Source organism: Physeter macrocephalus, chromosome 14 (genome assembly GCF_002837175.3).
Source record: "Physeter macrocephalus isolate SW-GA chromosome 14, ASM283717v5, whole genome shotgun sequence".
Taxonomy (NCBI): Eukaryota; Metazoa; Chordata; class Mammalia; order Artiodactyla; family Physeteridae; genus Physeter; species Physeter macrocephalus.
The window spans coordinates 17,626,012-17,639,289 of record NC_041227.1 but is presented as its reverse complement, the minus strand read 5'-3'; the positions used below and the strand labels follow the sequence as shown (position 1 = coordinate 17,639,289).

The 13,278-nt window shown below is 39.7% G+C and overlaps 1 long non-coding RNA gene across 1 annotated transcript in view; it reads left to right on the top strand.

The window, feature by feature from the left end:
* LOC102993168 (uncharacterized) overlaps positions 1 to 1,731 on the top strand; it is a 56,114-nt gene extending 54,383 nt beyond the window's left edge. Inside the window, exon 4 of the long non-coding RNA XR_008619433.1 lies at positions 1,198 to 1,731. This is a non-coding gene — a long non-coding RNA (uncharacterized lncRNA). The remainder of the gene's footprint in view (positions 1 to 1,197) is intronic.
* The last annotated feature ends 11,547 nt before the right edge of the window (positions 1,732 to 13,278 follow it).

Genomic DNA, 13,278 nt, shown 5'->3' with positions numbered 1-13,278 from the left:
ATATGAAATCATAGGCCCATGGTTTTGATACTACCAGCAAAATGCCTGAGCTTACTATTCTATACACAAGCACTGAAGTTTCAGTTTTTGTTTTGTTTTGAACATTAACTGTAAGAGGAATTAATGGTCATCTACAGAAGTTTCTGCCTAAAAGCAAAAAATGTGGAACAATTACATCCATAATATTAATGGGTGGATATACATCCCTCCCTAGACTAAGAAAAAAGAAAAATCTAAGCAAGCATTGTGCTGCTCAGTGCTTTCACATACGTTATTTCGTTCAGTCCTCACAACACCGGTGTGAAGTAGGCTTTATTATCCCCTTAGACTGATTTAGAAACAGAGGAGCTAGTGGTTCAAAGTCTTTAGCCTGGTGTTGTTAGAGACAAATGCATGTCCAATCTGAGATTTGATGTATAAGATCAAAACTTTATTTTACCATCAGTGGAAACTTTCTAGAATAGAGATCTAGGATATCTGAAATGATAAAACCCTTGGGACAGCTACTTCTCATTTTGTCTTCCCATGAAACTCTAAATGGCTGACTTAGGAATCTAAGTTTAGGAATGCTCTATATTCCTTATTCCTTTATGCTCCACCTCCACGCCTCCCCCACCCCCACCCCCCTTGTTGTCTTTCTCAATGAAAGCAATTCTTAGAACATTAGTCTGTTTCACTAGAAAACTGGCTCTCTGGCCTTCTGGCAATCACAGCATGGGCACCATAAGTATACACATAGGCCTCCAGTTTTCTGCCTTGCTATTCATTGCCACACCAAACAGAGATCAGGGAAAAGAAGTCAACAAATGACATGGCAATGAGATAGTACCCAGGCCACCCCAGGAAAGTGAAAAAAGTCAGTACTTCCTCTGCCTGCTAACCAGAGGGAAATCTATTCAGGAAATTCAAAGTTCCTGCTAGAGTAATAACCCCTTTGTAGGTCATAATTAATCACAAAGACCAAAATGAGATGAAACTATCACTTGACTTTCCAAAGGCAACTCACTCTCTTCTATTCCCAACTGTTTAGATATGAGAGAACAAGTTTAGATTTTTAGACTAAGTGAGTTCCGGTGATTCAGAGTTAAGGAACATCTTGTGGTACAATGCATTCCATTGGGGACTATTAGAAATACGGGTTTATGAAGCCCTATTAAGTCTCTTGAACACAATGCTAACATCATATCTACGTGTCAGGTGCTGTTCCTGTCCCTGCCTTCAGAAATAGAGAGCAGAGCACCGGGAGCCCTACCCCTCATCCATAACCCCACGCCGACAGAAGTGCTGCCAAAGAGCGAGCCTCAGTGGTAGTCTTTCCTAGGAATCTACCTGAAGTAAGTAGCAGATGCACTTGGGGGTCAAAGTCCTATCATACAGAAGCATGTCCAAGGCTGCGCCATGGAAATCAGAAGCAGAATCTGGCCAGTGGTAGAAAATGCAGCCAATCTGGATCAGTTAGGCTGACTCATCACCATTCAGGATTTCCTAACATGTACCTCTTTTCCCAAAAGACTTAAAACTGGCTTGACTTTCACGCTGGCTTAAAGGGCAGCACCTTTCCACTTATGATAGTGAGATGATGGAAATTCTGTCCAGTGCAGAAGAGGAGTTCATATGCTGACTACCTGATTTAAGAGACATTACCCAGGGCTTCCCTGGTGGCACAGTGGTTAAGAATCTGCCTGCCAATGCAAGGGACACGGGTTCGAGCCCTGGCCTGGGAAGATCCCACATGCCGCGGAGCAACTAACCCTGTGTGCCACAACTACTGAGCCTGAGCTCTAGAGCCCGCAAGCCACAACTACTGAGCCCATGTGCCACAACTACTGAAGCCTGTGTGCCTAGAACGCGTGCTCTGCAACAAGAGAAGCCACCGCAGTGAGAAACCCACGCACTGCAACGAAGAGTAGCCCCCACTCACTGCAACTAAAGAAAGCCCGTGCACAGCAACAAAGACCCAACACAGGCAAAAATAAATAAATAAATTTATTTAAAAGAAAAAAAAAGAGACATTACCCATGTCTTTATACTGATCCTGCTACTTTTCCATACACAACAGACACAATATGTAAAAGTCACAAAATGGGTTTTAAATATAACTGAGGACTACAATACTGGCCAGTTTGGGGCAGCAGTACAGGTGACTGTAATATTGAAGAAACTTCAGTGGGGCTAAATAAGAAAAATAAACTAGAAGAAAAGCTTAATAATGACCACAGTAAGGAAACCCAAAGATCTGAAGAACAAATACATTTTAAGAATGAGTTTAGTCTGGGGTACACTGAAGGCCAAAATACAGACAGTAGCTGGCATTCCTAGAACCTCTGAAATGGTCATACTCTTGGATGAAATATGAATTTCATCATCAGGAACTCACAGAGAAAACATCCAATTACTGGCTATACACAGAAGCCGACTCCTTGGCTCGGGGCTCATGTCTGTCTGGGGAAAAGATCTACCTAACATCAGAGCCTAGACAAGCAAAAGTCAATGCCAAACAGAGTAAATGGGAAGATTCAAAGTCACCTCTTGAGTGAGACTCTTGTTGGACCTGAGCAGACAAAAGAGAGGGTTGACCAGGGTTCCCCCCTAGGCACTTAGGAAGAAGAATGGGAGAGAGGGTGGAAATAGGGGGATGGCAGTAGGAAGCCAAGAGTGAAAATATTTTCTTTCTGCTCTTTCTGCAAGAAGGCATTTGCTGCCTCTTTAGGAAAAAACCCTGTGTCTGATATTCTCGGAAGCTAGGATGTTGGCTATGGGAAACCATTTAAATTTGTTAAAGAAAACTAAAACAATGGTCTGTCCTCTATCAGCAATAAAAATATTTAACAGATACTTAAACAGCACCAAGTGCCAGGCACTCTTCTAAGCAATTTAATCCCCATTACAAAACTGAGGTAAGTATTTTCATTTTACAGATATGGAAACTGAGACACGGGAAGGTTCAGTAACTTGCCCAAGGAAATACATCTAACGAACAATAACTAGGATTTAAACTCAGGCAGTCATGCATTTGACCACTCTGGTGCCTTACTCCCCCAAACAAAGCAAAAACGAAACACTGCTAAGGGGAGAAGAAGCCTCTTTATCTTCTGCGAATAGGACCTAGCCACTAATGGCTAAGAGAACAAACTCATTCCAGCAACCTGCCCACTTCCTCAAGGCAGCAGACCCCTGCAGGTTGCAGCCAATGGAGTCACAGGGGATTCCTATGGGAGAGCCTAGAAAGATTCCAAGCTGTGAAAGGAGGAAACCCTTCAAAGGAAAGCAGACAATTAGAGCTTAAATAATGTTTGCTCAATTAAACATTCTAGGAGGTAAATTCAAAAGTTGCCTCTTGAAAAAATGCAGCAGCTAGTTTCTGCAAGGCTCTGAGAAATGAAGATTTCTCATTGCTCATCCACCATTAATAGGTTACTAAATGAAATCCCAAGAATTATTAAAACTTGGGAGTTGAGTGGAATCTTAGAAATTATTTAATCCTTTGTTTGCACGCCAGAGCAGATAAAGGGATGTGCTCAAAGATGCCAAAGCTGATACACATTCTGAATTCCCATTCCTCCCCTAAGTTCTTTATCTCTACTAATGGGGTAAACAGTCACACAGTTATCCAAGCTAGGAAACCTTTTTCTTAGACTCCCTCATGCCACTTGTGGCTAAGTCCTATATTTCCCTTTCTCAACTATTTTCAAAGGCTTCTTGCTCCTTTAGAATCAAGTCCCAGCTTCTTAAAATAGCACTTAATAGTTTTGCCTCAAGCAACTTTTTGGAGCCCTCGTTTTCTAACTGATCCTGTTAACCCAGGCATCCACCTAACTGGATTCTTCCCAGAGCAAAGTACATTACAATGCTTCCATATTTTGTTTATGCTTTTCTCGATGTCTGGAATGTCACTCTTTCTAGCCATCACCTTCCCTTGACAAGATCTTAACCATCTTTCCATGGCTAGCTCAAATACCCTTTCCACCATGAAATCTTTTAAAAAAAAAAAGACTGTAGGTCATTATAATAGGGCTAGATATCATTGAAAACCAGGGCACCAAAATAGATGTTATCAATAAGTAACTACTAAATTAGATTTAACTACCAAAATCAACAGCTTCAATTTATCTGAATGATATTCTACCAGGCTTTGTGGTAATCATAATAATCTCAATTACTGAGTATGTTAGTTTCCAAAGAGCTTCTATCTGCATAATTACATTGAATTCTCCCCCAACACACTTGAAAGCTTGACCAGGCTAGTATTGCTATCAACACTCAACCAAAATGGGAAAAGACTCAGAAGTTAAGCAGCTTGGATAAGGACACACAGCTAGTAAATGATAGAACCTAGCCTCTCCACTTCTATTTTAGTGTGCTTTCCACTACATCACATTGACTCCCATGTGAATGGTGGTGGTACTCAGTTTTCTCATTTCTAAACTACCCAATCTTCTCTATTTACCTATGTTAACTGTCCATTTCCCCCAGACAGGTTGATATAGGGACATGTAGATAAACGGAGGGTCAGCAACAGCTCACAAAAAAAGCAGTAAACACATCTTTTAAATGTGATTACTTTCAGAAAAACTGCCCCTAATCTGAGAACCGTTGCTTAATTCCAGTGCATTTCCCTACGAGCCTATGTTCTCTCAACTCTAATTCAGGTAGGATTTGGAACTGAAGGGAAAGCAGAAACCAAAAGCATCCTTATTCTCACACTGACTGTATAAATTAGCACTGCCAATGTGGCTGGAAAAGCACTTCCCTTACTATTTCACAGTAGTTCTATCTTCCCTGGCCTTCCACAAAATTGTCACTCCACCCTGAGTGTCAGGTTTAAAAATGACAAGAGATGCACACAGTCAAAAGCTAGCAGGAGAAATCTTATGTTTCACATGTGACAGTCCTTTGTTTTCTAAAATCAAGCCTCCCCCCCAATTGCTTTTAATGATGTTGTATATATAAGAGGTCTAGTATTAAAGATAATTTATGCTAAGAATGCAACCTTTCAAGAGAAGTATCTGGTGAGATCCTACAAGTCCAGTGATTCCTCAGCATCTGGTAAGAGTATTCCTTTTATTTCTTTAGAGAGGATTTATATATTGCTTTAAAGGACCTCAAGTGCTAAATATCAACGGTAATGGAAAGAAGCAGTATCAGAGACAAATAACAGAAGAAATTATTTTTATTTGACTTTGGTAGAAACTTCCTGTGATGTTATAGGCCAGAGAGTCAGAGATGGGGTTTTCACAGGGTCAGAATTTAATGAGATTAATACTTCTAATGCCAAAAACTTTAGGGATTTGGGGCCCAAAGAAAGAGGCAGCGCCTGAAATGATCTGGCATTTTAAAACCTAAGCTGCCTACAATATGCATATGAGAGAGAGATGCTTGTATTTAAACACAGATAGTTTAGCAACACAACTAACCTTTCTTAGGGAGGGAGACTGTTTTGTTATGTTTTGTTTTTTACTGGAAGGAATAATGCAGTGGGAGAAAAATCATACTAGAACTCAGAAGCCCTGGTCTCTCATCCTCGCTCTGCTACCACCCGCCATGTGACTCTGGGCGTGTCACGTCAGACTCATGTCCACACAAAAAAGAGATGAGGTGGAATGATCTTTAACACCTCTTCCCCTATTTTGCACCTTGAATTAGAATAATAAAAGGAGAAAGCATATGAATAAGATGGGCTCTCCTAAGAGGTAGGTCTAAATCCTATTCTATCTCTGAAAGGCTTGTTTCCCATCCTCCGACACTCCAAATATGCAGTACATATTACTATGCAGGACAAAGAGGCCTCCTGGATTTGGGTCCTAAGTGTAGCCTAATGAAAAATGACTGATGCTAATATCTAGCAGAGAAGGAGGGAATACAGAAACACATTACTGTAGAACTTGTTTCCTCATAATAGATAGCCACAAAATTAGGCAGGGTTGATGAGCAAAGTGTTAAAATAAAGTGAAGCATTTTGGAACAGAACATGCTACATCTTAATTATTCTGGACTTCAGAGGTGATTAAACAATACTCAAGGTTTCCTTAATGTGCTAAGAAGAAAAATGAAGAAACCCAAAACTACCGTTAAGATCAGAAGTCACTTAAAAAGGAACACAGTGTACAGGATTTTACTGGACCATAACCAACACACTTGCTTTGTTGCAAAGAGGTAGTGTGTCAGGAGAGGTCAAAACAGGAAGCATTTAAAAGTCTGCTTACAACACATCATCTGGTTAAACTGTCTTCAACTTACTCACATGTGAATTAGAGATCCAGGGCTAGATTCGGTCATATATAAACAGAAACTCAGAGCAGGTTCTTCCAATGCCTTTTGGCAAATAGGCTACTGTTTTCTCAAGTATTCTGATTAAAAATGAAGAAAATATTAAAAGGCACAAAATTGCGTAGAACAAATTCCTGATTGCCTATGCTATAATCTTGGAAAAGTATGCTTTTAATAGATGTACAAATTATTATCTCTTCACATCTCTAGAGCAGATCACAGTTAAAGAGCTTTCATACTTATTGACTCCCAGGGTCCCTTCTGAAGCATGTATTAATATGAGGAAACTAAGGAAGATGAGAAAGCTCAGTTGAGGAAGGTTAGATAACCTAGTCAAGATCTCATGAGACCTAAGTGGATAGACCAGACCAGAGGCCTTCTCCTAGATACAGGCAAGAAACCATTGTGGACTTTTCAAGAAAAATGATGCCAAAATTACATCCTTTATTTTTAAAAATGAGATTCTGGTAAAACAGGAGAGGGCCAAATTTATGTCCCAAAGCCTTTTATGCCACTTCTACCTAATCTTTTCTCCCATCACAATTGCAAATTATGGTTGGTGAAGTAAGATGTGTCAGAGAGTAAGAGATACTTTTTTTTTTTTTTTTTTTTTGTGGTACACGGGCCTCTCACTGTTGTGGCCTCTCCCATTGCGGAGCACAGGCTCCGGACACGCAGGCTCAGCGGCCATGGCTCACGGGCCTAGCCGCTCCGCAGCATGTGGGATCTTCCCGGACCCGGGCACGAACCCGTGTCCCCTGCATCGGCAGGCGGACTCTCAACAACTGCGCCACCAGGGAAGCCCAAGAGATCCATTTTTAAAAGCTTATGGTTTACATGGATTGAACCCACACCCCCTGCAGTGGAAGGCTGGAGTCTTAACCACTGGACCACCAGGGAAGTCCCTGTTTTTCTTTAATTAACAATAATCTTTTGACGTTCCTACTACCTGGTTTCTTGCAAAAACTCCTATGTATCCTGGCTCCTCCCTTACCTCTTCAGAGCAGTCCCTCAGAGTCATCTGAGAGGCTGTCTTCCAGGCTTAAGTCCTCAGCAAGTCCGTCAAATAAAACGTAATTCTCAACTTAAAAAAAAAAAAAAAAGCTTATGGTTTAAATAATAACCTTTTTGGACAGATTTCAGGTAACATGAAAATTAGTTTTTCTTCATCTGATCTGTAAGCATTTTCCTCAGATGATGAAGTTCTTCATGGTCAAGACTATCTCACATTTTTTGGCACTTCACATCACCTAGCACATCATAAAATGGCAAGCAAGATAATTCTTGTTTGACATGATCAGCAATTCTACTCCTAACTATACACCCAAAAGAATTGAAAGCAGGGACTCAAACAGATACTTGTACACCCATGTTCTTAGCAGCATTATTCACAATAGCCAACAGGTAGAAAACAACCCCAAGTATCCATCAACAGGTGAATGAATTTTTTTTAAATGTGGTAGACGTACAACGAAATATTAGTCAACTATAAAAAGGAATGGAATTCTGATATTTGACAAAATGGATGAACCCTGAAAACATTATGCTAAGGAAAATAAGCCAGACACAAAAATGACAAATATTTTATGATTCCACTTACATGAGGTAGCTAGAGTGGAAAAATTCACAGAGATAGAAAATAGAAGTTGCTAATGGATGGGGGGAAGCGGGGATGAGGAGGTATTATTTAAGAGGTTCAGAGATTATTTGGGATGATGATAAAGTTCTGAAGATGTATACTGGGGATGGCTGCACAATATGGTGAATGTACTTAATGCCACTTCAAAATGGCAAACTTTATGTTATGCATATTTCACCACACACACACAAAACAGGTATTTGAAATGTGGGATGGCCAAAGGGAACCATCCTATAGAATTGAGAATATGTGAAAAGGAGAGAGAAGATGGTAACTGGTGTAACCATAGGTCAACCACTCATTGATTCAAAAAACATACACTACTAAGTACCACCTATCTGCCAGGTACTATACTAAGCTTTGAGGATGTAAAATGAATACAACAGACCCCAACATTGTTCCAAGGGACCTCAAGAGTCTAATAGGGCACACAGAAAAAAGTAAAGAGACAATTACAACACCACCACAACTGGTAATTACTGTGATAGGGATATATTCAAGGTGCGAGAGAACTCATAAAAATGGCACTTTAATATGAGGGTGGAGGGCTGAAAGAAGTAAACTCTATGCTGCAACTAAAAGAATGTTCTTAAGAGGGCAACAGAGTATTCCAGAATCAGTAACAGCATATTTTAAAACCTAGAGTATTCAGAAGACATGCTGTGTTTGGGGAACTGAAAAGAAGTTCAGGGAGACTGGAAATGGAACGTGAGAGAAGGATAAATGGCAAGAGAGGTGGCAGAGGAAGACAGCCAAAGACTTAGAGAATCACTCTGTGAACTGGAATGAGAAGATGAAAAAGGTGGCCAGAAAAGTGGAAAGCCAAGGGAAGCTGGTTTCAAGGAGAAGGCCTGGGCCCAGAATATGGTATATCTTGGCAAATGTTCCACGTGTATTTTACTGTTGAGCGTAATATTCTATAAATGTCAATTAAATCAGGTTGGTTGATGATGTTCAAAGTCTTCTATATCCTTAATGATTTTCTCTCTGCTTATCAATTGAGAAAGAGGTAGTAAAATCTAACTATAAATATGAATTATTTTTCTTTGCGATTCTATCAGTTTTTACTTCATGTATTTTGAGCCTCTGATATCAGTGTATAAACATTTACAACTGCTATGTCCTCCTGATTAATTGGTCCCTTTTTATCATTATGAAATGAACTTCTTAATTACTGGCAATATTCTTTGCTCTCAAATCTACTTTGGTAGATATTAATATAGGCTGGACACCTACAAACTGAAGAAAAGATGCATGTGAACTGAGACTGGATTCAACTACTAAAATTAAATTCACTAGACTAATGAAAATGGAAACTAGATAATCAAGTGGTAAGAAATGAGTGAGTGGTGGGGAAAGACCACAGGAGTGGACTTCCCTGGTGGTGCAGTGGTTAAGAATCCACCTGCCAATGCAGGGGACATGGGTTTGATCCTTGGTGCAGGAAGATCCCACATGCCGTGGAGCAACTAAGCCCACGCACCACAACTACGGTGCCTGCACTCTAGAGCCTGCGAGCCACAACTATTGAGCCTGCGAGCCACAACTACTGAGCCCACGTGTCACAACTACTGAAGCTCGCGCACCCTAGAGCCCACGCGCTGCAACTACTGAGCCCACGCGCCACAGGGCCCATGCTCTGAAACAAGAGAAGCTACCGCAATGAGAAGCCCACACACCGCAACGAAGAGTAGCCCCTGCTTGCCATGACTAGAGAAAGCCTGCGTGCAGCAACGAAGACCCAACGCAGACAAAAAGTTAAAAAAAAAAAAGAAATAAAATTTAAAAATTAAAAAAAAAAAAGACTGACTACAGGAGTGATAGATGATTTTGTGAAGAAACATCCTCACTAGAGAAATTAATCTGGTTATTGTAATGATGCATAAAGACTTATTAATTTAAAATTTTCATTTAAAATATTTTAAAATTTTTCATTACTCATAAAAAGAACAGACTTAGAATTCTCACTTTATCTTTTTTCGTGATAAGCCTTATTTTTCATAACTTTTAAAAATAAAAGTAGCATATACACATAATTATATTCTGATCATATGTGCAGAGTTCAGAGTTATCACAAAATAATGATAAATATGTGATTACCACCAAAGTTAAGAAAAATACCTTTGATACCCCACCAGAAGTTCCCCTCATACCATTTTACAATTGCTACCCTTCCTTCCTTCCCAAAGATAACCAGGACCCTGAATTCTAAAGGTCTTGATTAATTTTTTTGTTTTTGAACTTCAAGTAAATTGAAGCATACAATATGTATTTTTTGGCTGGTTTCTTTCACTCAACATAGGTTTGTGGAATTCACCTATGCTTATTACTTTAACAGCAGTTATTTCATATTTATTTATATATAGTATCCTAAGATGTGAATATACCACACTTTATCCATTTTACTATTAATGAGCATTTAGGAGAGTTTCACTTTGGGGCTATTAAAAGCAATGCAGCTCTGAATAGCTGTACATGCCCTTTGGTACACAAATACACACATTTCTGTTGAGAACACATTCAGGAACGGAATTCTTAGGTTATAGGGTATACATATGTTAACTTTAGAAGACACTGCTAAGTAGTTTTCCAAAATGATTTAACAATTTATAGTCCCATCAGAAATGGGATTGATCCACATCACTGTAAGATCTTGGTATTGGCATTATTTTAATATTTAGCCATTATTACAATGTGTAGGATATTATATTGAGGTTGCATTTATTTATTATATTGAGGTTGCATATATTTCCCTGATGAATAATGTTGAGTGTCTTCCAGTATTTTTATTGGCTGTGTGGATATCTTCTTTTGTGAAGAGCTTACTCAATCCTCTCATGAATTTTTCTGTTGGATTATCTGCCTCATTTTTATTTATTTGTAGAAGATTTCTGTATATATTGGACAAGAAACTTTTGACCATTATTTATGTTGAAAATATCTTGTCCACAGACAATAAGCCAACCTAATGAAGTAGTTCTAAGAGACTCTAGGCTACAGGCACTTGTGTCAATAAATGACTGAACTTTATGTTCCCTCTAACAAAACTTCGGCCACTATGAGAATACCCTATGGCTTTCTCACCAACAACTGCCTTTAACTCAAAATGGAAGTTTAAGTCCTCATTTTCAATAAGTGGTCCTATATCCAAAGATACCCTAAGTCTCTGGGCTTAACCACTTGTCTCCTACACCAAAAAAATGGAAGCAAAATGAACAAGAAAACATCTTTCTGATTCCTTTGGATCCCAGAGGGCAGCACCGCTGTTTCATTTACATTGGTGGTTATTGGCTTTTGTGAGAGCAGAAATCTTCTGGTAACCTGACGAAAGCTAGGAATGTTCTCTCCAGGAATATCTCATATACCCAACCTTTTGTATGTGATTTCAGGGCTTACAAACCATGGAAGCCTAAGTTAAGAATTTTTAAATTTATACCCTTTAAAGTACGGAAAGAAGAAAAAAATATATCTATCAAGTCTCCAATCCAGTCACCTTTTATCAAGGCAAGCTCTCTGGACACTTGATTAAATGCCATCATGTGTTAACAATTCACCATACTTGCTTTGTACATCCTGATCTGAAAAATGGCATCTCAGTAAGGCCTGAATTATCAAGGCCATCCTCTTAACAACTCTGGAATCAAAGTCTCTGCTGACTTTGCTATCCATGGTATTTACCTGTGGTTCAAGTTAAGGCCTGTTCCAGGTGAGCCAAGCCATAGCCAACCCACTGCTGAATGATGAGGGACTTGCTGGTTCAACCCTTACCTGTTGCTATGCTTGGACTTTTCTCGGTCCTTCTCCTTGTCCTTCTTGTGTTCTTTGTGCCGGTGTTCTCGATCTTTATGTTTATCTTTGTGTTTATGAGAATCTGTAACCGTAAGAGATGAGTCAGTAAAGAGCAGTCATGAGCTATCTCCTGCCCACCTACCTTGACAAGCTGGTCAAGAAGCACAATGACAGGATTTAAATGGCATGGTAGCCATAACAGCACATTCCACTGGAGGGAAAGATTTCACAAAGCAGCCCAGACAAGGTATCCCATTACCGTGCCTCTAAAACCAAGACATGTTACAAATAAGCAGAAAGAGGAGGGGAGCCAATTCTACCGTAAAAGGAAGCAACGGTTTGGTATTCTTCTCCTAGATCTGGTACTATGAAGACTAAGCCATAAATGATTTGAAGGGATAAATCCTGAACACTGACTTTCAAGATCAGATGGTTATCTATGTAACTTCTGGAAAATTCAAACCTTAGGAGATACCTGTTTTTAAATCAACTTTAATGAAGTATAATTTCTATATAGTAAGATATACACATTTCAAAGATACAGTGTAATAAGTCTAGCAAACATATGCACAGACATAATCCCCACCACAATCAAAATTTAGAACAATTCCATCATCCCCGGAAGTCTCCCTTGTGCCCATTCCCAGTCAATCCCCATTTTCCATCACCAGCCCGAAGCAACCACTGATCTGCTAGCACAATGGATTAGATTTGTCTACATTTCTAGTTTCAAATGAATGAAATTACAGAATTTACTCTTTTGTGTCTGACTTCTTACACTTATCAAAATATTTTTTTACATTCAACCATGTTGCTGGATGTATCAGTAATTGGTTAGATTTTTATTAGAATGGTATCCCATTGTGTGGACACACTGCAATTTATTTATCCATTCACCTGTTGATGGACATTTGAGTTGTTTTCAGGCATTGGTTTTTATGAGTAAATCTGTTATGAACTTTCATATACAAGTCTTTGTGTAGATGTGTTCTCATTTCTTTTGGGTACATACTTAAGAGTGAAGCTATAGGGTCATACAGTAAGTATATGTTTAACCTGATAGGAAACTGCCAAACTGTATTCCCAAGTGATTGTATCATTACACATTCCCACCAACAACAGATTAGAGTTCCAACTGCTACAAATTCTCACCAATACCTAGTATTATCAGTCTCTAATTTTAGCCATTCTAGCAGGTATGTAGTGGTATCTCACTGTGGCACTTTAAAAAAAAAATAAATTTATTTATTTATTTATTTTTGGCTGTGTTGGGTCTTCACTGCTGCGCGCAGGCTTTCTCTAGTTGCAATGAGTGGGGGCTACTCTTCGTTGTGGTGTGCAGGCTCATTGCGGTGGCTTCTCTTCTTGCAGAGCATGGGCTCTAGGCACGCGGGCTTCAGTAGTTGTGGCATGCGGGCCCAGCAGTTGTGGCTCATGGGCTCTGGAGTGCAGGCTCAGTAGTTGTGGTGCACGGGTTTAGTTGCTCTGTGGCATGTGGGATCTTCCTGGGCCAGGGCTGGAACCCGTGTCCCCTGCATCGGCAGGTGGATTCTTAACCAGTGCACCACCAGGGAAGTCCCTCT